Source organism: Podarcis bocagei, assembly GCF_964188305.1.
Source record: "Podarcis bocagei genome assembly, chromosome: 2".
NCBI classification, from domain to species: domain Eukaryota; kingdom Metazoa; phylum Chordata; class Lepidosauria; order Squamata; family Lacertidae; genus Podarcis; species Podarcis bocagei.
This window is the reverse complement of record NC_138126.1, coordinates 64113791-64136817: the sequence shown is the minus strand read 5'-3', so window position 1 is coordinate 64136817 and position 23027 is coordinate 64113791. Positions and strand designations below refer to the sequence as shown.

Genomic DNA, 23027 nt, shown 5'->3' with positions numbered 1-23027 from the left:
TCCCATAGACAGGCAATTGGCTCATTCTAGGGGCAGAGTTCATCAGTGGGACCAGAAGAGCACACAGGAATTCAGGCAAGAAACAGGACCTTGGAGAGCTCCAAGTGGAGCCTGACAAAGTTTAAGCTGGATACAAACCACCAAGTTCGACAAAGATCTGGAGCTCACTGAAGCCTGATAAATATGAGCACCCAGTTCAGGTGGTGAACTCTCCAGGATCTCAGGCATGGATCTTTCAGTGATCCTTTTAACTGGAGGTACCAAGGATTGCTCCTGGGAGCTTCCATGAGCAAAGCATGTTGTCCACTCCTCCATGAAAACATGGGCTGTGTTTCCCACTGAGGGTTCATAAAACAGGTGCTTGGTCAAGTCTTCTATAAGTTTCAGAGCATTTGTATTATAATGTCCAAATCAGAATGAATATATATATATAGTCTCAAAGCTCCTAAGTTTGTAGCTAAAATAAATTAGAGAAAGTTAATACATTCATGCAAAGGAATAGACTGTAATGGTCAAGAGACACAAGAGCCTCACACTCATACACATTCACAGGGTTCTGCCAGCTTCATCTGTGCTGATCTCTTTCTGGCTAATGGGACCAGTTCTGGTCATCCTAATGGGACTAATTCTGGTCATTCTCTGTCCCTTTTTCTTCCCTGATTTGTGTGCTGTCAGTGCAGACAACACTGATCATCAATTCAGAGGTGGGGGAGATCCTTGCCAGCAACATTATGGGAACAGTCCAGTGTACAACATTTGTCATATGTGAGAACTTAGCAGGACTCTCAGCAGAGATGGAATCTTGCCAGCCAGAATGTTTGTGGGAAAGGAATGGAACCAATGTGAAGTAGCCACTGCTGTCATGAAATACTGGGACAGCCCAGTGTTCACATTGAAGGCAGAATCAATACACATCTGAAAATTCTGAAGATTAAAAAGGGAAATGTGTTTTTTAAAAAACTGATATCTAAAACAAATGTGGAAATGACCATGGAAACTAATTTGGAATCAACTTAGTTTATCTTTCCCTTACCACATAGCACACCTATCTCTGTGACTAATCTGTCAGAGTGGCTAGGACAGGAGTCTAGGGATGATCTACGTGGCAGAAGGAAAGTGGAATGAAGCCCATTTGCAATGGAGGTTGAGTAACTCTTAGGGGGGAAGCATGGAAACCAGAAATAAAAGGCAGAGACAAACACTGGATTGTTACGAGGGGGGCGGGGAGATGGTTTGAGAGAATAAGATACACATGCCTGGAATTTCTGGATTTTTTTCCTGTTAAAACAGGATGGGAGTAGTTTGTATTGGATCAGAGCAGTTGTGCCTGTCCTCCTGGAGGACAAAGAAGCAGCTGATGGGGTGGGGAGCATGTAAACCAGGAAAACAACATGAGGGGAAAGGTCCCAAATATCACCCCCCCCCCTTTCCAGCAACACTGCTCCAGTCAAATTGAAGTTCACCACGACTGCTTTAGAGTCATAATAAATATGTCAGGAGATTAATCATGGATCTCTCACGTGATGTCTCATTTGGCGCTGAATAGATGGCTGAACCAGAGATTCTGGAGAGGGAACCGCATTTGGAGAATAATGAGATGGTGTCCTAAGGGAGTCATTGCTAAGCAGAAGTGCATGTGATGTGCTTTCTAGTCTTCTGTTGTGGCTGTTGCCTCTTATAATGGAAGTTCCGGCTCATCGTGTAAGTTATAAACTGTTGCTGCTGCTATAGTACAGGTGATGGTTCTGCTAGCTAAGATCCACTGAGCTAGGCCAGGAGTAGCACCAAAAGGAAGAGCAGGAGTGCAAGACCAAGCTCTCCTTATCTTGTCCTCTCTTCATCTACATGCCTTTCTAGGGTCTGTGCTGCCTTTGACATGCACTGCCTGACTGAGGAGCCCTGGTTTTAGTTACCTGAAGGAGCACTTGCCTGCAGAACAACATCAAGGTAGGTGCATTTCTCTTCTGGTTCCAAGTTGCTGCTTATATATTTATTTGTTGTATGAATCACCTTTTGCATACATCTCAATGTGATTTACAGGTATACAATAAAAACTCAAAATAGTTTTTTTTAAAAGAGTGCATAAACAACTAAATAAGTGTTTTAAAATTGATACAAAAAGGCCATGTTAATCCTCTGCAATTATGGTTTTTGGTATGGGAGTGAGAGCATTTTCACAGGCTGACTCCATTATAATGTTTCAGTTATTGTCCTTTTTTCACTTTGTAACTTAACTTGTTTTCAAGTTGTTGCCTTGATACTATTCTACTGAATATTAGCACCGTTCAATGAAGATGTCAACCCAGTGTATGGCAGTTGTGGAAAAGATTTCATGTTAGGGGGATCATTGGGAACAGGACTGAAAATGCGACTGCCTATATCATGTGACTGTTATACAAATATGTCCTTGTAAAAATATCAAAACGTAGAGAAATTAAGACGGTGCCTTTTATCAGTTATTCACTTTCTTAGGATAGTGTGTGTAAGTTAGTTGGTTTTCTTCGAAGCCTGATACTGGTGCTTTTTGTGCTGATTTCTAGATAGCTACAGGGAAAATCACTGTCTTTAGTTTGGGGTCTCATAAGTGCTTCCTTTGTCTGACAGGGGAAGAGGAAACTTAAGTGACACCTGGCATTCTTCACACAGCTCCTTTTACCCAACTCCTCCACATAGTGCATTGCATTTCCTTTGCCATAAATATTTATGGGCTGGAGTCACTGTACATGTGCATTTATATATGATATTAAGGATGTGGATAAAGACCAGCTGTGTAAGGATAGGCCAAAGGGACCTATGGTGCTCGTGATAGCATTGAGGCCAAATGCATTACAGATCTCTAGCGGAGAATGGAATTTGGACCCATTTGCAGGAACTGCAAGATGAATAGGGAGAAAAAGGCTCAAACGTTTGAAAAGAAGCTCCCCTTCAGGCTGAGGCCTTCAGGTAGTTCAGAAACTCCCATCTCTGGTGCAGCAAACTACTCAGCTGGGAAGGGTGGTTGTATGGGTATTTAATAATGCATGACACAGAGACTTAGGGCTTTGTTCAGTCTGTACAAATTATAAGAATAATAAGAATAGTAAGAATAGTAAGAATAAGAATAGTCTGCCCTTTAGGGTAGCTAGAACTAGCGAGCAGCATTCCATTCTGTTTCCTTGGAATTATTCACATCTAGTGACCTGTCTGACTAAAACTGGTTTCAGTTTTAAGTAGTTTCCAAGGATGCCAGTTGTCAGAGATGCTGGGAAATGTTGTCCAGTAACACCTAGAGGGCCACATACTCCACATCCCTGATCAATGCTCTCACTTAAGTAGTTGTCTTATTCCAGGCCCATGAGGGATTTCCCCATGGAGTCCAATATTTGTTTTAATGTGACACACATCCCTATGGTAATGCACACTGTGATTTGGGAACCTGCTTTTAGAGCTGTGGTGCCAGTTCTCTAGAATTCTCTTCCATTAGAAATGAAACAAGACCCAACCCTGTTATACTTTCAACATCCACTGAAATCTTTTTTCCCAAGCCCAATTTGTCTACTTTGTTTCTTTGGTTTTAATTATTGCACATTTGTTTCTTCAGCTTTAATACTGTTATATGGTCTGTGTTATGCATCATTTATTTTAGCTTCTATGTACTTTTTATACTGATTTATTTAGTTGTATTATAGTTCTTTTTTCTGTTTTATTGTCAAGTGGAGTTGGGTTGTAGAGGAATAAAATAAACAGCAGCAACTCTCCAGAGCCTTTGGCAGGGGACTTTCTCAGCACAGGCTGCTTCACGTCCTTTTAACTGGAGATGCATTTTTGCATGGCATGCTTTTGTCAGATTTATTTATTTACTTACTTACTTATAATAAGAGTTATATGCCCCTCTGCACGTAGCATACCAAAGTGGCACGTAGCATATGGTGTGAATATTTGTTCCTTCAAAAACTGTATGCAAGACTTAATTGCCATGGCATAGCACATGGGCCCACTTCAATTTATTCTTCCTAGTGAGAGTAGTGAAACCTTAAGATACTGGCCGTTATTTGAAGGTTTCTGCTCAATTGGTTGTCTTAAGTTTGACTATGAGACCAACTAATGTTGCAGTTTTGAACCTGCTTAATACAAACTAATCTTCATACAGTGGTACCTCGGAAGTCGAACAGAAACTGTTCTGGAAGTCTGTTCAACTTCTGAAACATTTGGAAACCAAGGCACGGTTTCTGATTGGCTGCAGGAAGCTCCTGCAGCCAATTGGAAGCTTCGGAAGCCGTGTCGGATGTTGGGGTCCCAAAGAACGTTTGCAAACCAGAACACTCACTTCTGGGTTTGTGGCGTTTGGCAGCCAAAACATTCAAGTTGCAAGGCATTCATCAACCAAGGTACGTTACTTCTGAGTAAATCTGCACTGAGTACAAGTTTGCCCTGTGAGTAGACAGTTAAAATGCTAGATGTACATCTACTAAAGGTAGAATGTTATTTTGACTAAGTTACACAGCCAGATAGCGTATTATTTGCAATATGATCGTAACCATATGGCCTTTGTGGATGGGAAAGTCCTTATAGACAAAGGAACTAGAGCCTGCAGGATCAGGCCTATGGCCCATCCAGCACAGCAGCCTGTTCACACAGTTGCCAATCAGATACCTGTGGGAAACCTGTAAGCAGGATTCAGACAAAGAAGGGTACTCTCCCCTCTTGTGGTTTCTAGAAACTGGTCCTCAGAAGCACCACTGCCTCTAACCATGAAGGCAGAGCAATCACAGCTGGTAGCTGTTGATAGCCCCCACCCCCATGAATTTAATCTAACCCTATATATCAATCAGATTATTTATGGCAGAGCCACTCACATACACATAGACCACCTTTCTTTCAGAAGACAGCTCCAAATTCAATTCCACATTTTAAAAAAAAACCTGACTGAAACAACTCATTTTATTGTATTGATCCTAAGACGTTTGTCAGAGCTGGAGATAATACATGCATCTCATAATGCACGTTCTGTTATTGTGGTATCTCTATATGCCCCAAGTGCATTGTTGATCCTGCACAATACTCCCACAAGGCCCTCATAATACAATATGGTAGGATGTACAATGTACAGTTCTGCTACTTTACATCCCTGTACAGCCTTAAAAGACAGAGATATTTATTTATTTTTGACAGCAAAATTGTTTAAGCTTTCTGAAGTGGAGAGAAAGAAAAGGGAAAGGAACTCTGAGTCACTTCTGATGAGATAACAGTGACAACTGAAGCAAGACACCAGCACAACCCCTGCTCAGTGCAACTTGCCATTTTTCTTTGCACAGAAGAGATGGGATCTTGCATTAGTTTACAGCTCCGACATTACATTACTCAGGCTAAGCAATGTGTGTGCGTGTGCGTGTGCACCGCGTGTTGTGCAGTGGCTCTTATAGCACAGTCCTCAGACATCAGTTGCACTGTATTTGATGAGGCCTATGCATAGGTCAGTTTTCATAGAATTGCTGCAAGCTTATTCACACTCAGTAGGAGTCAGCTCCATGGAACTCTTTAGGTCTTAAAGGTAAAGGGACCGCTGACCATTAGGTCCAGTCGCGGACAACTTTGGGATTGTGGCGCTCATCTCACTTTACTGGCCGAGGGAGCCAGCATACAGCTTCCAGGTCATGTGGCCAGCATGACTAAGCTGCTTCAGGCGAACCAGAGCAGCACACAGAAATGCCATTTACCTTCCCACCGGAGCGGTGCCTATTTATCTACTTGCACTTTGACATGCTTTCAAACTGCTAGGTTGGCAAGAGCAGGGACCAAGCAGCGGGAGCTCACCCCGTCGCGGGGATTCGAACCGCCAACCTTCTGATCGGCAAGCCCTGGGCTCTGTGGTTTAGACCACAGTGCCATCAGTGTCCCACTCTTTAGGTCTTAGGATTGTGCTTTTAATTGTTAAAGTAATAAGGAAGTACTTCTTCTCACCTCACATAGCCAAAATATATGGTGGCCATCAACAGCTTGAGGACAGCTTTAAAGTGACAGTAGACAGATTGGGGGGGGGGGGCTAAAGCTTTCCATAGCTATTTTTTATTATTTCAAATGTATAGCTTTCCCTTCCTCCAGCTCACAATAATAAAATTACATTTTTAAACAACAACAACAAAGCTCTTAACATGTTGCAGACAGCAGTTTAAACCAGAGTGTGAAAACTTTGTAAAAGCCCCAAACCCTGGAAAAATAAAATATTGCTACATTTCCTGAATGCCACTGACTGCCTGGTTTCCCTTGAAAGGGAGGGTCATATCTCAGGTACCGCCACTGAGATGGCATTCTGGTATTTTGAGGTATACCGTATCTGATGTTAGGGGTAATATACAGTCATCATGGTTAGTATTTCTGGCCTGAAATTGGAAACCTGGGATGGGGGGGGGGACTTGTCTCAAGTCGTTGTTCTTCATGCTACCTTCTACTGATAGGGACCACGAGCAAGACCTTCACCCTCAGATACCTCTGCTCTGCTGTGCTTATCTTATTTGTTGAGTTTCTTTCTGAATGGTGGCACTTTGTCTTGGCCCATCTCTACTCTACTGTACTGCTTCTAACTAAAGAGGAACCAATTTCCCATCATGTCCCCAATGCCTAAGTATAGTTTCTCTGGTTCGAACAAGCCTGTGATCTTTTGGAGAGTCACTGGGTGATGAGGATCCCATTGCTGACCATCAGTATCTTAAAAAAGAAGAAAGATTAGACGTACACTCACCTGCTGGAGCTGTAATACAAGAAAACACATAACTGTCAGATACTTTTAAAAAAAATAGAGGATCAAAAATATGGTCATAACGGGGATAGTTGTGGAGCTTCTCACTAGTCAAGTTGAAAGCCATATTCATTAGGGGGCTGTGACAGTTTCACAACCACATGCTGTATGGCAGCTCTAAGGGAAATGGATGTATGCTATCTGTGTGAAGAAGAAACTCATTTTTCCCAGTGACAAAATATTGTTTTGAGTGCTGGGAAAACATATTTGCTCCACAATAAAAAAGCATAGCCTCAAGGGAAGACAAGCGGACAGTATGCTACAAATGAGGAAAAAACCGTTGTTATTTATTTATGTAATGAATGTGCATGGCAGCCCTTGACAGAGCAACAGAAGCGCAATTGACAGATCTCTGCCCTGAGGAGCTTACATTGTAAATTTAGACATGACGGGCAAAGGAGAAGTAGGATGAAGCATGGGTGAGAGAGATGGATATGTACAAATACATCTCAATGTATTTTAGGAATCATTTCAATTGCACACTGGCAAAGTAGCTACTGATTTATTTGCCTAAAATGATAAGGAGCTTGATCATGCTGAGAGACCTATAGAGTGCTAAGGGTTTCTTAGAATGAAATTTCTGTTCTTGAGGGGGGAAAGTGCCTATGGGCAGAAGATTGTTTAGTTAGCATTGTTCAGACCTTCAGAGGAATGCTGAAGTGAAAACCCAAGTAGGAGTGGTTGGTTGAAGAAAGAGCACGCATGTAGTACAGGCAATAGATTGGGAATGGGGAAGCCTCTGATCCTCTAGATGCGTTGAACTACAGCTCCCATCAGTGCAGCCATTACAATCAATAGAAAGGAATTACAGCAGTTGCAGTCCAACAACACTGGAAGGACCAAAGTTTTCCCAACTTAGTGCAGAAAACTGACACCCTCCTTTTTTTTCATTCTTTGCCTGTGAGCAGCTTTTGGAGAAGTCAAAGAAATTTAAATTACTACAGCACCTTAAGGCCATCTTAGGATGCTTCCAAATAACCTGTTTATTGAGCATTCGTTCTGATTTGTTTGTGTGGAGGTTTGGTGACAGTTGCAACAACCAAGTATTATTACCACACTTTCCATTGCCTTTCCCATCACTTTCCTTACCACAAAAAGTCAGTTTTTGGGGGTGGGGGAGAAGGTTTGTTGTGCAAGACCTCACCATCAGCTGTAATTGCACAACCTGAATTTGCCAATATTTGATTTAACCCTACCTGAGAAAAGAAGCAGCCTGGAAGTGTTCCTACTATTGGAAGAGGGACTCATTTGTTTTTAATCTACTGAATAGACTTACCCCATCTTTATTCCCTCACATATGACACTCCCAGGCTGTTCCTGCACGGGGGGGGGGTGGATTCTGCACCTACTCAGCCCCTGTCAGTTGTGCACCAACACAAAATTCACCAAGTTTAAAAATTAAAGAACAGAGACAAATGACTGTGCTTTGCTGGTTTAATATTTAAACATGAAGGCAGTGAGCTTGATTCTGATCTCAGTTGCCTTTGGCACCACCAGCAGCAGCCTTTTGGAAGTGGCACCAGGATCCATCCCCACCCCTAATGTGCCACGCCTGCACAGCTTGCCCTGAGGTTATACTGCAAAAACAGCCCAATACAATTCCTCTTCTGCTGTGTTTCCCAACAGCCTCCATCACTAGCTGGGCCTTGCCCTCGAGGTCTTTAAAAGCACCATTTCACTAAGTGATCTTCCAGAGGTTATTGTTACTTTACACCACTTCTTTTTCTTCTTCCTGTTTTTTTTTTAAAGCAAACTAGAGAATTAGAACAGCAAGATTGAAACCTTTTAGAACTGCAGCCATTATAATGTTCCCACCACATGAGCAATTCATCAGAGAACCAACTTAGCAACGGAGGCCGTGGATTTCCTACCAGTGGAAGTTTTTAATAATAGATCACAGACATTTTTTTAAAAACACACACACACACACACATTGGATATAATTAATCCCATCTTAATGTTCAAGGGGGCTGCCCACTGAGTGACCTTGTAGGATCCTTGCCATCTTATTTATATGTATATTTATGAGTTTTCTGCACATTTAGTAAAGCAGTTTAAAAAAAGAAATAAGGACATGGGAAGCTACTATATACAAGTAAGACTTTTTATCCATTTGGCTCAGCATCGTCTACTCTGCCTGGCAGGTGCTGTCCAGCATCTCAGGTGGAGAAGGGCTTTTCCATTGCCTGTCCCTGCAGACACCAAGGTTGAACCCATAACCCAGTTCTGCCATTGGGCTTTGATTCCTCACTAAAGTTCTTCTTCTTTGAGCATTAAAAAGGGGAATATGGGAGGGAAAGTTTGCACCCAAACATTTTTTGAGGTTCGTTTGTTCCAATCTGGAAATTATTTGCAGGCATGGAAACTACAGTGTGAACATGGGCTGCCCAGCCCTGCCAGGGTTCCACCATTCTTAGTTTCATAAGAGTTGGGAAAGAACTCCAAAGGTCATCCAGTCCAACCCCTGCCAATGCGCAAAGCCCACTTCTGTAGCATTTGCGATAGGTGGCCATCCAGCCTCTCCTTAACAGCTTCCAATGGGGAGCCATCCTATCTAGTCACTTCAGATCAGTGCACGCAAGGGTTTATGATCCAGATGCATAGGTTTTTAAGAGTATGATGAAACACTGCCATCCTTAGGCTGCAGTCCTATGCACACTTACTAGGGAATGTGTCATGAAACACAGTAGGACTGACTACTGAGCACACATGCATTGGTTCAGGATGCCTCTGAACTGCATGAGGTTTTCAGTTTCTGGCAAACCCCATGGTTTTGACAGTTGCCTACTGTGGACAGGACGGATGATAACGGGGAAGGTTTGCCCAAAGAAAGTAGGGTAGCACACAGCACAGGATCTTCACAGGTATCAATGTATGTAGTGCAGATCTTCCTGTGAGTGTGGGTTTGTGGCTTTGCAGCATTGTTCACATATAATGTCTTCTATTTGGCTGCTTTAGACATATTGTTACATTTCATTCTCTTGTTTTGTACTCCTTGGTTTAGGATTATATGCATTTACATTTAATCTAGGATCAAAACAACCCCTTCAAGTTAAGGCGCTTGCAGATTCACCCATGCACCATAAAGCACAGGCACTGAAAATGAGGTGTTTGCCTTGATTTCTGCATCTTGTAAGCAGCAAGCACATTCTGCTGTCTCAAAGAATGTGCTCTCTTTTTTTACTATTTGCATATTTTGCCCAGTAATTCAAATAGTGCAGTAGGCAGCCTCATACAAGGCATGCAGCTGTTGTTTTACCTCTCAGGGATTTGGGGAGGTGGGTGACTAAAGCTGTGACAGAGGGCTCAGCCCTCTTGGCCTGCTGCTTCCCTCCAGGGAAACCCACTCTTTGCTGCTGAATTGGAACAAACATCAATCAAGTTTTCCATGGACTGACATTTGCTCCAATTCCATACTAGTGAGTGGGATTTCCTGGGGGAAGTGGCAGGGCAAATGGAAAAACTCTCAGACCCATGCTTTGTAGGCACAGGACTGCACAAGTGTGGATGAACCCAGAGTACCGTACAACAACCCCGAGGTGCGGGTCATCCTGCTTTGTTAACTCGGGAACCCTGTGGTTATGTGGAAGAGTTGCTGATGCAGTTTTGATGCCGTCCAAAGCAGTCCAAGTGCAGGCATCTTTGCTGCAAAGGTATGATTAAAAAAAACCCCTCCCGGCCACTTCAGATGAAATTAGATGAACACCCACAGACAGTTTTCCATTGTAAGAGATATTGGGGTCACTGATTTTGTCTGTGTGACATGTCTTGGAAGCTGAAGAGACCCCCCCAACATGTATTATATTTACTGCTGCTCAGACCTTTTGACTGATCCTCTCTCCCTAGTTACTTCTGCACATAAACTTGCCCTTCAGGAAGAGGCCGTTCTGGTCCCATCCTTCCTGCTTTCTAGCCCAGTCCAGCATTTAAATGCCAGTAGTAGCAGCTGGAAGAAGGTGTTTGCCCAAGAAAAATGGCCCATGTGCCTCACAGCTGCCACACAGCTTCCAAAGCATCCAGGGACAGGCAGCTATGACTAATGGGCTCCACAGGCATCTGACAGAAACGGTGCCTTCTCCAAACATACCTCAGGCCAGGCTCAAGCTGTGATGTCACTCCAGAAAATCTCTATTAGAGTCAATTATGTTGCTGCCGCTGCTTCCCTTACTCTGCTTCTCTCAGTGTGCCTCTGATGAATCACCTGCTAAGACTGAAACATAGCTGCTGGAAGAATCTTGATCAATGCTCTAATCTGGAATCAAGCTAGCACTTTTGCCAAACCTTCCAGTCTTGAGTGTGTGGCCTCTGTCCACCTGCTTTCTTGGCAACTGGTGAACATCCTCTTTCCCCAGCTTCCCTTTCCTGAGCAAGAATCAGACAAAACAATGTCAAGATTTTGTCAAAAGCAACAGTTTACAAACCACTGTCCGGATGTGAATGGCACTTTGGGAATATGTGCATCAATACTAGGATCCTGGCGTTGAAAGCCAGCTCAGGATGCTGCCATCTGCTGCTGCTCTTTTCCAAAAAAAGAAGTGCTTTGTCCATGCCACACAGGCCTGTTAACAATTTAACAGACAATAAATTACTCTTATTCTTAATAGCAATTGAGAATATTATGTGCCTTCAGTCACATCCACACTAAAAGCTTTCCCCAAAGTATACTGGGAACTTTAGTTTGTTAAGAATGCTGGGAATTGTAGTTCTGTGGTGGGTAAACTGCAATTCCCAGGATTCTTTGCGAGAAGCCGTGTGGTATAAATATGTGCTTTAAACATATCATGTGGATGTGGCTACAAGGGTGGGAATCCAGTGTAGCGCTAAGGCAATCATTCCATCAGTGCAACGATTTCTGCTTGCATAAGGGGATGTTCTCCCCCTCTCCTACCCCTGCAAGCCCCCTAAATCTGTCCTAGGGGTTCCCCCAATCCTCTGGAGCAAAAAGGATACAGGTGGGAGGGGGGAATTCATATTGTTCAAGTGGAAATCCTTGCGCTCATTTGTAGAATACACACCCCAAGTCAAGAAGTTGCAGCCAGCTTTGCATTCTGAGACCCAGTTCACACTTTATCCCAATGAGTTGAAAGAGAAAGTATAAGTGACTTAAAGGTAAAGGGACCCCCTGACCGTTAGGTCCAGTCTCGGACAACTCTGGGGTTGCGGCGCTCATCTCGCTCTACTGGCCGAGGGAGCCGGCGTACAGCTTCCGGGTCATGTGGCCAGCATGACTAAGCCGCTTCTGGTGAACCAGAGCAGCACATGGAAACACCATTTATCTTCCTGCTGAAGCAGCACCTATTTATCTACTTGCACTTTGACGTGCTTTCGAACTGCTAGGTTGGCAGGAGCTGGGACCGAGCGACGGGAGCTCACCCCGTCGTGGGGTTTCAAACCGCCGACCTTCTGATCGACAAGCCCTAGGCTCTCTGGTTTAACCCACCGCGCCACCCACGTCCCCATAAGTGACTTAGGCATCCTCTATACACTCTTCTGAGTTTCTTGTGACTCGTGCGTATTCCCCCTGATTAAACGTTTTACCTCTGACAAACCAGTCATAATGAAATTTTCCCTCCACTGTCTCCCAACTCTGGTGCTTGTTCTACCTTACCCCATCACTCCACCCTATCATTATTCCTTTTATGGCAAGTTTAGAGACTTCTGCTTTTAGTGGGCCCTTGTCTGCAGCATTTTATGATGCCTGGATTGCCAAGACACTAAGAAGGGCTTCAAAGGGTCCTTGCTTCAGCTCATAACATCTTGTACAGATCCCATTTTGCCTTGGACACATCCCAAATCCCTCTGAGACACCTCATTTCATCTTGGGATTTAGGAGTCTTTCAAATCTTGACACACACACATGTCTTTTTCTTTTTTTAGACAGCCATAGCATGAAGTGCACTGCCACAACCTGCAGCGGCAACTTCGTTCTCAAGACTAGCCACTTAAGAGCAGTGGTGTTAAGAAGCTGAAAGGGTACTTTGCCAGGAATACAGTAAACTGCTTATTAACCTGTGCTTGTGGAGCTACACTCTTCCTGCCTAAGATTCTCTTCTCATGGATTTTGTAGAATGGATTGTTTTGCTCTGGGCAGTGCACACTTTAGCAGCTGTCTGTGCTGAACTAGGTATGTTCGCCTGAGCAAACAGGAGCACTGTGAGCAGGTGGTTAAACATTTCTTTGCCACTTTGTAGAATACATTGTTCTTCTTTCTTTGACCAGTTTTACCACATAAACAGACACTATCCATTTCTTTCATTATATATTTTTAAAAGCCTACTTAAAATCAGTTTAAGCAAGAAAATAAGTCCATGAGCAATCAAAGCCCTAGGGTCCAATTGTGCCCATCCGCTAGTGAAACAGACTCATGTAATGGGACTTAGTCTTGCTTTCCTTTCCCCTGCAGCCTCCCACACACACCCCAAATGACTTTAGAAGTTTGACAGGTCCTCTGGAGCAGATTTGGGAGGCAAATGGGGCTGCAGGAGAGACGAGGAAGGGAAAATCTGCTTGCACAATCCTGGAGGTCACCCAGACCATGCTGCATTATGCTACCAAAATGCATGAGATCTGTTTGTTTGTCCCAAGCATGTTGTGCTTTTTTGTGTATTTGCTGCATTTTGAAAACTGCAGTGTTTAAAATAAATTTGCGAAGTTGAGCCCACCTAGTAGATGAAATGCAGATACTTTTCAAAACAAAAGAAAGTACTTTGCATGCAATATGTAATTAGTCCTTGAACTTCATTGCCCTGGTGGCCAGTTCCCAGAGGAATGATCCCATCAAGAGTTGCTTATTTATTGCTTGATATACAGCAACTGTTGCTAATCACCACTAGAAGCACTGATCTCGTTCTACCATAGTAGCTCTTAGATTTTGCTGATGCCTGTCTTCCTCATACTGTATGTCAATGGGATGTGGGTGAGGAAATTCAGTGACATGACATTTCTGTCTTGTCCAAAATAGGAAGGGCATATTGATGCCTAGTGACTGATGGGCAAAAGGCTTGCACACACTTTATGTTTCTTTTTCAGAGAAAGAACTTTACCATATTGTTGAATGTATATGTTATTCTAGAGCAAGGATAGCTGGTTTATTCATTTTTAAGGGTTTTCTCCAAACAGAGGATGAGGGCCCAGATGTGTACCTTCTCCAGCTCATGGCAAGTTGTATTTTGTAGTAAAGTTGATGCCACCTGATAATAGATTCATGGAACAGATGCATTCAAGAATACTATTAAATGCCCATAAATATATATACATATAGCATACATATTTCATAGTCTGTTTCCTTCAACCTTCAAACAATATTCTTTCCCTTCTGTGTAAAAGTATGGGCTCACTTTTCACCATACTTTGATTAAAATTTGGTGGAGCTGTCCCAGTCCAGATGATGATAATAGTAGTAGTAGTAGTAGTAGTAGTAGTAATTTTATTATTTATACCCCACCCAACTTGCTGGGTTTCCCCAGCCACTCTGGGTGGCTCACAGCATATATCAGAACATACTAAAATATCAAACATTAAAAACTTCCTGATACAGGGCTGCCTTCAGATGTCTTCTAAAATTCAGATTGTTTCTAAAATTCAGATTGTTTCTAAAATTCAGATTGCAGAAACCGGGCTCCCTGGTTTACCGAGGAGCTTCGGAAAATGAAGCGGGACCTCAGACGGCTAGAGCGAGTATGGCGGGGTGCCCGTGACGGAGCCTCAAGAACATCTTATAGGGTTTTTATGAAAACCTATGAGATGGCAGTGAAGGCTGCTAAGAAGTCTTACTTCTCGGCCTCCATTGCATCCGCTAGCTCTCGCCCGGCGCAATTATTTAGTATAATTCGGTCTTTAACGTCCCTTGAAGGACAGCCAAATTTAAATAACAATCTGACACACAGCTGTGAGGCATTTGCGAGCTTTTTTGCGGAGAAGGTCCTGTTGCTCCGCCATGACCTCCCTGCCAATTTGGATACAATAAAGGAACTGGAGGCCCCTCGACTGTCCTCGGGTCCAGTATTGGACCACTTTGACCGGATATCTCCAGCCGATGTGGACAGATTCCTCCAAGCTGGAAAGCCCACCACCTGTCCTCTTGACCCGTGCCCGTCATGGCTGATTAGAGCGTGTCCAGACGAGGTGCGGGGCCCCCTGGGGGATATCATCAATTTGTCCCTTGGCACCGGGATATTCCCAGGGGAACTGAAGGAGGCGGTGGTGCGTCCGCTCTTAAAGAAAACATCATTAGATCCCTCAGATCTATCCAATTACCGCCCGGTCTCGAATCTTCCATTCCTGGGTAAGGTGATTGAGAGAGCGGTTGCTGAACAGCTTGGTAGGTTTCTGGATGAAACATCTGCTCTGGACCCATTCCAGTCCGGCTTCCGCGCTGGTCATGGGACCGAGACGGCTCTGGTCGCCCTAACAGATGATCTCCGCAGGCAGCTGGATCGAGGCGGGTCAGGGCTGCTGATTCTTCTAGATCTGTCAGCAGCCTTTGACATGGTCGATCACGAACTCCTGGACCACCGCCTTGCCGACGTGGGGATCCAGGGCACAGTCCTTCAATGGCTGCGCTCGTTTCTCTCTGGTCGGGGACAGAGGGTGGCACTTGGGGGGGAATTGTCATCACGCCACTCCTTGGTGTGTGGAGTGCCTCAGGGTGCAATTCTCTCCCCGATGCTTTTTAACATCTTTATGCGCCCCCTCGCCCAGCTTGTCCGGAGTTTTGGGCTGGGTTGCCATCAGTATGCTGATGACACCCAACTCTATCTGTTGATGGATGGCCATCCTGACTCGGCCCCAGACACACTGACCAGATGTCTGGAAGCTGTGGCTGGATGGTTACGTGGGAGCCGGTTGAAGTTAAATCCTTCGAAGACAGAGGTCCTCTGGCTGGGGCGGGACGATATGGGATCGAGGGGGCAACTCCCATCTCTTGCGGGGGTGCAATTAGTGCCAGCACCGGCCGTTAAGAGTTTGGGTGTAATCTTCGATACCTCCCTTTCTATGGAGTCGCAGATTACAGCTATAACAAAGGCGGCATTTTTTCATCTCCGCCAAGCTAAGCAGTTGGCCCCTTATCTCTCTCGTCCTGACCTAGCCACTGTGATCCATGCGACGGTCACCTCCAGACTGGATTATTGTAACTCGCTCTACGTGGGGCTGCCCTTGAGACTGACCCAGAAACTCCAGCGGGTGCAGAATGCCGCGGCGAGACTCCTTATGGGGTCTTCGCTGCGAGACCACATTCATCCGGTATTATACCAGCTGCACTGGCTCCCGGTGGAGTACAGGATCAGGTTTAAGGTGCTGGTTTTAACCTTTAAAGCCCTATACGGCCTAGGACCCTCGTACCTACGGGACCGCCTCTCCTGGTATGCCCCACAGAGAAACCTACGGTCTGCAAATAATAACATCCTCAAGGTCCCAGGCCTCAGAGAGGTTAGGCTGGCCTCAACTAGAGCCAGGGCCTTCTCGGCTGCAGCTCCAAACTGGTGGAATGCTCTGTCAAAAGAGACTAGGGCCCTGCGGGACCTGACATCTTTCCGCAGGGCCTGCAAGACAGAGTTGTTCCGCCAGGCCTTTGGTCAGGGCGCAGCCTGACTCCCTCCTCTGGCAACCTGCACATAATTCTGCTTAATTGGTTGCCATCAATTTGATTTAATTAATTTTTATAATGAAATATTTTTAGATTGTGTGATTATTTGACTGATTATTTGATTGTTGTTAGCCGCCCTGAGCCCGGCTGTGGCTGGGGAGGGCGGGATATAAATAAAATTTATTATTATTATTATTATTATTATTATTTCCTTGACATCTAATGGGATTGTGTTCCATAGGGAGGGCACTACTACCGAGAAGGCCCTCTGCCTGGTTCCCTGTAACCTCGCTTCTCACAGTGAGGGAACCAGCAGAAGACCCTCAGGGAGGACCTCAGTGTCCGGGCTGAACAATGGGGGAGGAGACGCTCCATCAGGTATACTGGGCCGAGGCTGTTTAGGGCTTTAAAAGTCAGCACCAACAGTGAATTGTGAAACACCATGGGAGGCAGGCTGGAATGAGCGCACAGGCTTCTAGTTGGCCATCCCTGTTGAAAAGTAGGCTGAGATGTTTGTGTTCCAAAATACGTTTTTAGACACAATTCTGAGCATAGACTATGTCAGAATCCTAGCATAGCATTTTAAGCAGAGATTTAGAGGGAGGGATTCTTGCTTCTGCAACTTCTGCTCCAAAGTAACATTGAATTTTGTCATCAATTACACATGATGGGCCAATACTACCCACTCTTTTCTGTAAAACACTCTGAGCTATGCTTAAGGTCATTACAGGATTTCATCTCTGCTATACCATTCTACTAATGCAATTGTTCTTGGGTTCCCACCCACCCCCAGATTGATATCTGATGCAACTCCAATTTGGGAGCAGAAATAGAAGCAATTGAATTTCTTTGTCCCTTATGTCTGTCTCCTCTTATTGTATTGGTTGATCTCAAATATTATAGCTTTGCAGAAGGCAGTTTTCTGTTTGTGCTATTAACAGACAATAAAACGTTAATGAAAAATAGTGAGCAAGGGGAATTTAAGGAACACAATTGCTGGCTCAGCTTTTCTCTTCCTTCAGTGGAAGGCAAGATTGGAGAATGAGGCTGCACTGGTGGGGTTCTAAGGGGGCTACTATTTGCTCAAGTGAAGGTGGGAACTGGAGCTAATTGATTGCTTGTGCCTCCATTAAGCCTTCTGCAGCCCTTGTGAAACACTTGTTTTGAAAAGCATATGAAAAGGCTGGAGTGATCCTTATTACGAATGGAAGTTAATCCAGAATATACAGATTAGTAGAAATGGGGCAGTTTCTATGTTATTCCGTTCCCCCAACTTGACCAATTGTGACTTCTCAAATTCTGTTGAGAGCAAAACTGCTTCCCGTTCACTTCACTTGCCAATAAATTGCTGCTGTTTTGTGGTCCTTTTGCTTCAATCGTCCTGGAAGAATGATGAGATCATATCCAAACAATCTCTCCATGCTATCCTCACAATGGAGGAGCTTGCTTTAGATGACAGCCCAGTAATTAGCATCAGAAAAGCGCCTGTCTTCTTGAGGGTTCTCACCAGGGGAGTTGCTTCCCTCCTGGGGCTCTCTGCCTAGTGGAGTGCTTTGTTGTTCCAAAATAAGTCTCACTATTGATGTGTCATCCATGCGAGTGAGTGCCAGGTGTAAGGCAGGGCATATGCAAATGTTTATTTAAAGATTTGCACACCTGCGCAGGATCTCTCTGGGCCTTTGTGTGGTGTCAGAAAGTGGGGAGGACGGGAGGGGAGTTTGAGCAGTTGTGTATCGCCACAAACATACACTTTGGAAGAAGACTGCCTTTTCTCTGCTTGGGCCATCAGGTGAATGGATGGATCTGCATTGTGCTCAGTTTTTCAGCACAGGTGATATACAGGAGTAGACACATTGTGCTAAACCAAAGCATGAAGGATGTAGCTTCCCCCTCAAACCTTGCTGAAAGGCCCAGGAGACAACCCACACAGACATTTCCATTTGCTACCATATTGGCCCGAATATAAGCCGCACCTTTAAAATTCAAGGGGAAGTGAGACAATACCTGAATATAAGCTGCTCCCTTAAAATCCCGCAGGCACTCACACCCATTCTGTTTTACCATATGTCTGTTTCAGCAGCAATATCATAAAAGCCAGTTTTTGTAAGGTCACGAATTTAAGCCACACTTTAACTTTTCACGGTTGGAATTTGGGGGGAAAGTGAGGCTTATATTCAGGCCAATATGGTATTTATACACAGGTTTGAGGGAGCAGCTCCTTCTCTCTTTCCTGTACTTATTTTGAGCCTATCTCTACCAACTGCATCAATAAACCACTGTACTGTACTATAAAACGACATTATGAAACAGCTATGCTAATGTATTTCAGAGCATGGTTTCAACCTGATATTGCTATGTTACTGGAATAACTGAATGTTCCAACAAATATTTTTAAAAATACACTTGGTACCAGACTAATTTTGATAAGGATATAACAAAGTTGAATCCATGTACTAGAAATTTATTTAATAATTAGTATAAATTTAGGAGATAACTGAGCCCAGTGCTGTCGCCATTAACTGCAATTAATTATAATGAATAAATAAAAGATAAAACATTGTTGGGCACTTTGTCATTATGGAAACATAAATATAACAACTAATACTCACCAAAGACCTGCATTTTCAGATTCCAACAAGAGTTTGGAACTGGAAATGGCAGTATATCTGACAACAAACAATTAGTTTAAATGTGAAATAGAATGTTTATATTTTATTTTTTTATGGTATTTGACAACCGTAAGGCTTATGTATCTTATGTATAACGATACTGATAATACATGTTGGAGATGTAAAACAGCAAATGCAGATATGGCTCACATCTTTTGGTTTTGTCCCAAGATAAGGAACTTTTGGAAAGAGATAGTGAAAAATTGAAATAATCACAGGTCATAGGTTATCATTAGACCCTTTAATTGTACTTTTTGGCTTTGTAAAAGGCTCAGTGCTGCCTCTAGATACAGAAATTGTGGTGCATCTATTAACAGCTGCTCGGATTCGGAAGAAAACAAGAATTCCAACTATAGAGGATTGGATTGAAACTCTGACATGTAGCATATATTGTAAAACTAACTAATACAGTGAGGGTTAGAGAGGGTAGAAGACAGAATAATTTGTTTATAGATAATTGGGAATGTTTCTTACGTACTTCAGCAGCAATATTTAAGAGAAGAAAGCAACCTTTAATGTTATTGGGCTTACTCTAATATGTATTTCAGATTTGTGGGTAGGAGTCCCCTAACAAGTTCCCTCAATGGAAGCCTAGCGCAAGGACTTTTGCTTGTGCAACAGTGCTTTCCCCCCTCCCACTCTTGCACCCCTCAAAATTGGCTTGGAGTGGGTTGGGATAACCCCCAGAACAGTGTGCAGAGGATCATTCCATCTGGCAAGCTATCATCTTAGCTTGATCTTGAATTCCTCCATATGTAATTTTATCATTTTAGAACTTTTATGATGCGTATGGTGTTCAAATAATGAAATTCTATTATTTAAAAAGTGACTTGAAAGACAGCTTGCTCACCTGCTTTCCCACCCACTAAGCATCGCTGCCAGTTCCTGAGATGGTGAGGGGCAGGGGGCTTAGTGCAGTGCAGGCACAGCAACAGAGGAGTTCACTCCTAAAAGAGCTTCCTGTTGAGCCTTGCTTGAGCAAGAGGGTTTTCCTGGTCGTTCTGCAACCCTGACATTTGGCTGCCTCCTTCACCCTGCTTCCTAGTTTGTTCTTCAGTCCTGGTTTTCCTTCATAGTCTCCTGGCTTGTTGTTTGGTTCCCTGTCATTCTTTAGTCCTGACTACCAACATGCCCTATCAACTACCAATTCCGGATTCCCAGCTCCTTGCTCACTTCAGACGGCTGATCACAGCCCAGATCTGACAGAGGGGGAAAGACTAGGACTGAGTTATACTTTGCAGGGGTCCCTCTGCATGTGGCTGCTGTGGCTCTGACAAACTCTGTGAAGCCTCTGGTGTGTGACTTCCCAACCCAAAATGCATGGAACTCAATAAGCTGCTGATGTGGAAAGCAACAGATTCCCTCATAATAAAAATTCTGGTACTGCTTCCATATGATGCTGTGGGGCTGTCAGTCAATTAAAGCTTTCTTAGTCAATTAATTTTCCTGCTTCTAATCACTTAATCATTAAAATTAAGCAACTAAAGATCAGCCTTACTGTGGCTCAGTGCCCGTGACATTTTGGGGATGCTTAATTCAGATAGCATTGCTCCCTCTTCGCTAGTAGAAAAATGGAAAAATACTGGTTCTTTCTCAGAAAATCTTCTTAAATTGCATAAGACACAATCCGCTTCTCTTTTGCATGCCCCAGTAGAAATTACTTAAAAGCAGAGGACCAGAAATATGACTGCCCTTGACAGCTGAGCCAAAATGTTTTGATACCAAGGCGCTCTCTCCCCCATTGGATACAATCCTATGCATGTCTACTCAGAAGTAAGTCCTGTAGTGTTCAGTGAGCCCTACTCCCAGATAACTACACATATCTTGGAGCACCTCTACCAAACCACCACTGAAACAACCAGCTGCGTGTTCCTCTGCAGCTTGTAGTTGGAGAAGTAGGCATGGACCTTTCCCACAGCTCAGTACGACTGAGGGAGGAATTATCTAACCCCCTCTCTAACTCCCTGGTTGGGAAAGAGTGTGGGCTCCCTTATTTATTAGCCTCAGTACGGTGACAATGAAACAACATGGCTTGGTGGGGCATACTGTTATTTTGCATACCCATTGCCTTTAGATGCACAAGAATATAGGAAGCCACCTTATACCGAGGCAGACCATTGGTCCATTAACCTTAGCATTGCCTACACTGACAGGCAGCAGCTCCCCAGGGTTTCTTAAAAGGAACATTTGCAGCTCTACCTTGAGATGCTAGTAATTTATTTATTTAAAAATAACAATACAGGAAGACTGTGAACAACATAAAACCATCAATAAAATCACATCAATAAAAACTAATTGGAATAACAAACCAGCAAATCAAATTAATCATCAACTTAATTGGATTACCCCTTAGGGAAAACCGGGCTGAACAAATGTGTTTTAAGCAGCCACCTAAACACCAGTGCTGTAGGCACCTGCCTGGCATTTACTTGAACAGACCTGGAACCTTCTGCATGGAAATCGGATGCTCTACCACTTCCTTGTGTAGCAAGCATAATTGTGGAAGACACCTCAAGAGTGCAATATAGCTATGCACAGCTTCCATGCTCTTTTCTCATTCCTATTCCAATGCAGTATGCTTAATGTGCTGGATTGGCAGATGCATTTAGACTGTTGGATGCAACTGTCAAAGGAAGCAGGTTCAATTAAAAATCCACATGTTCAATATACGATGGGAACTGCCATGCAAAACCAACTTCTATGGGGGCGACCATTGAATGCAGCACAAATTCCTGCTATGGAAAACCTGCATTGGAATGTACTGTAAAATAACTGGTAGGCTACTCCATTCAATAATATGTCTCGAACCTACTTTGAAATGACCAGTTAGATTATTTTAACCTGTTTATGTGTTTAACATAGATGAGACCCAGTATACTCTAGAAAGGTACAAGTAAACATCAGAGAATCAATACTGGATTTTCTCTATAGTATTGCTTTACTGATTAACAAGTAATTCACATGTCAAGACAAGGAATATGCACTCAACAATACATACATCCATTCATACATCACCCATACTCACCACTCTTTACTCTTCACTGAAGTGATCAGTTTCAGTAAGAGCCATGGGTGGCAGACAACAGCGCTGTCAATGTCTGGCACACAACTTAGGCTGGAGGGCTTTGCCATATATACGCCTTGTTGTTCATCTGTTTTTTGGCATTACACAACTCCTTACTCCTTTTTTTTTTTTTTTTTTTTTGCATCTCACATCCTTGTCCTTGGCATCATCTCACAACTATTATCTCGAAGGTAAAGTGTAGCCCATCTCCATGCCTCCTTGTATGTGCTGTTCTGTACCGTTCCTAGAACACACTGTTTTTGCCCAAACATCATGATGTTTTCCACATTCCATTAGCGCTTATACAGCACAGTTCACTGACAGTTCACTGACAGTCCAAAGACATCGCATCCATTTTGTGGTGTTCTTCAGCCATCTTTAGGCCCATATAAACCATGCCATTCGTTACAACTTTTAAGGCACTTGAAAGCAAGAACAAACAAAAACAGGTGCCTTGCACCTTCGAGTGAAAGCTGGTGTAAAATTCTGAACATCCATCACTGCAGGTTCTTCACAGCGGTGTGAATCCAGCTTAAGGACTTGCTTTGCACATGTACATGCCTTGTGCTTCAGATGAGCTGTCTTTTAAAAAAAATAAGGTGACATCTGTTGATGCACATGTATATAGCCTTCTTCATATTACCAATAAATAAATAAATCACAAACACGCACAAAAAGGCTGCAAATCTGCTTTGGGAGCATCCCGTTCCCACAGTTTCCAGCAAATGATACTCAGAAGGATACTGCCTCTGACCATGGAGGCAGAGCATTATTAAATTATCATTTTTTAAGTGTGTCATTCTCTGCTCCAAGTTTAGTTTTTCCCATATATTTCTCTCTATGTGTCATACACACACACACACACACACCCCATTCGCACAGCTCTTGCCTACATACACTTGAAAGTGTGTACCCATTTGCCCTAAACACCAT

General features: G+C 43.6%; 1 protein-coding gene across 2 annotated transcripts in view; it reads left to right on the top strand.

The window, feature by feature from the left end:
• CPLX2 (complexin 2) overlaps positions 1-23027 on the top strand; it is a 123479-nt gene that overhangs the window by 7796 nt on the left and 92656 nt on the right. Inside the window, exon 2 of one of the 2 annotated variants that reach the window (XM_081185000.1) lies at positions 1858-1951. The exons of the other annotated variant lie outside the window; for it this stretch is intronic. The gene's annotated coding sequence lies outside the window, so the exon portion shown is untranslated. The remainder of the gene's footprint in view (positions 1-1857; positions 1952-23027) is intronic. 2 annotated transcript variants of the gene reach the window in all.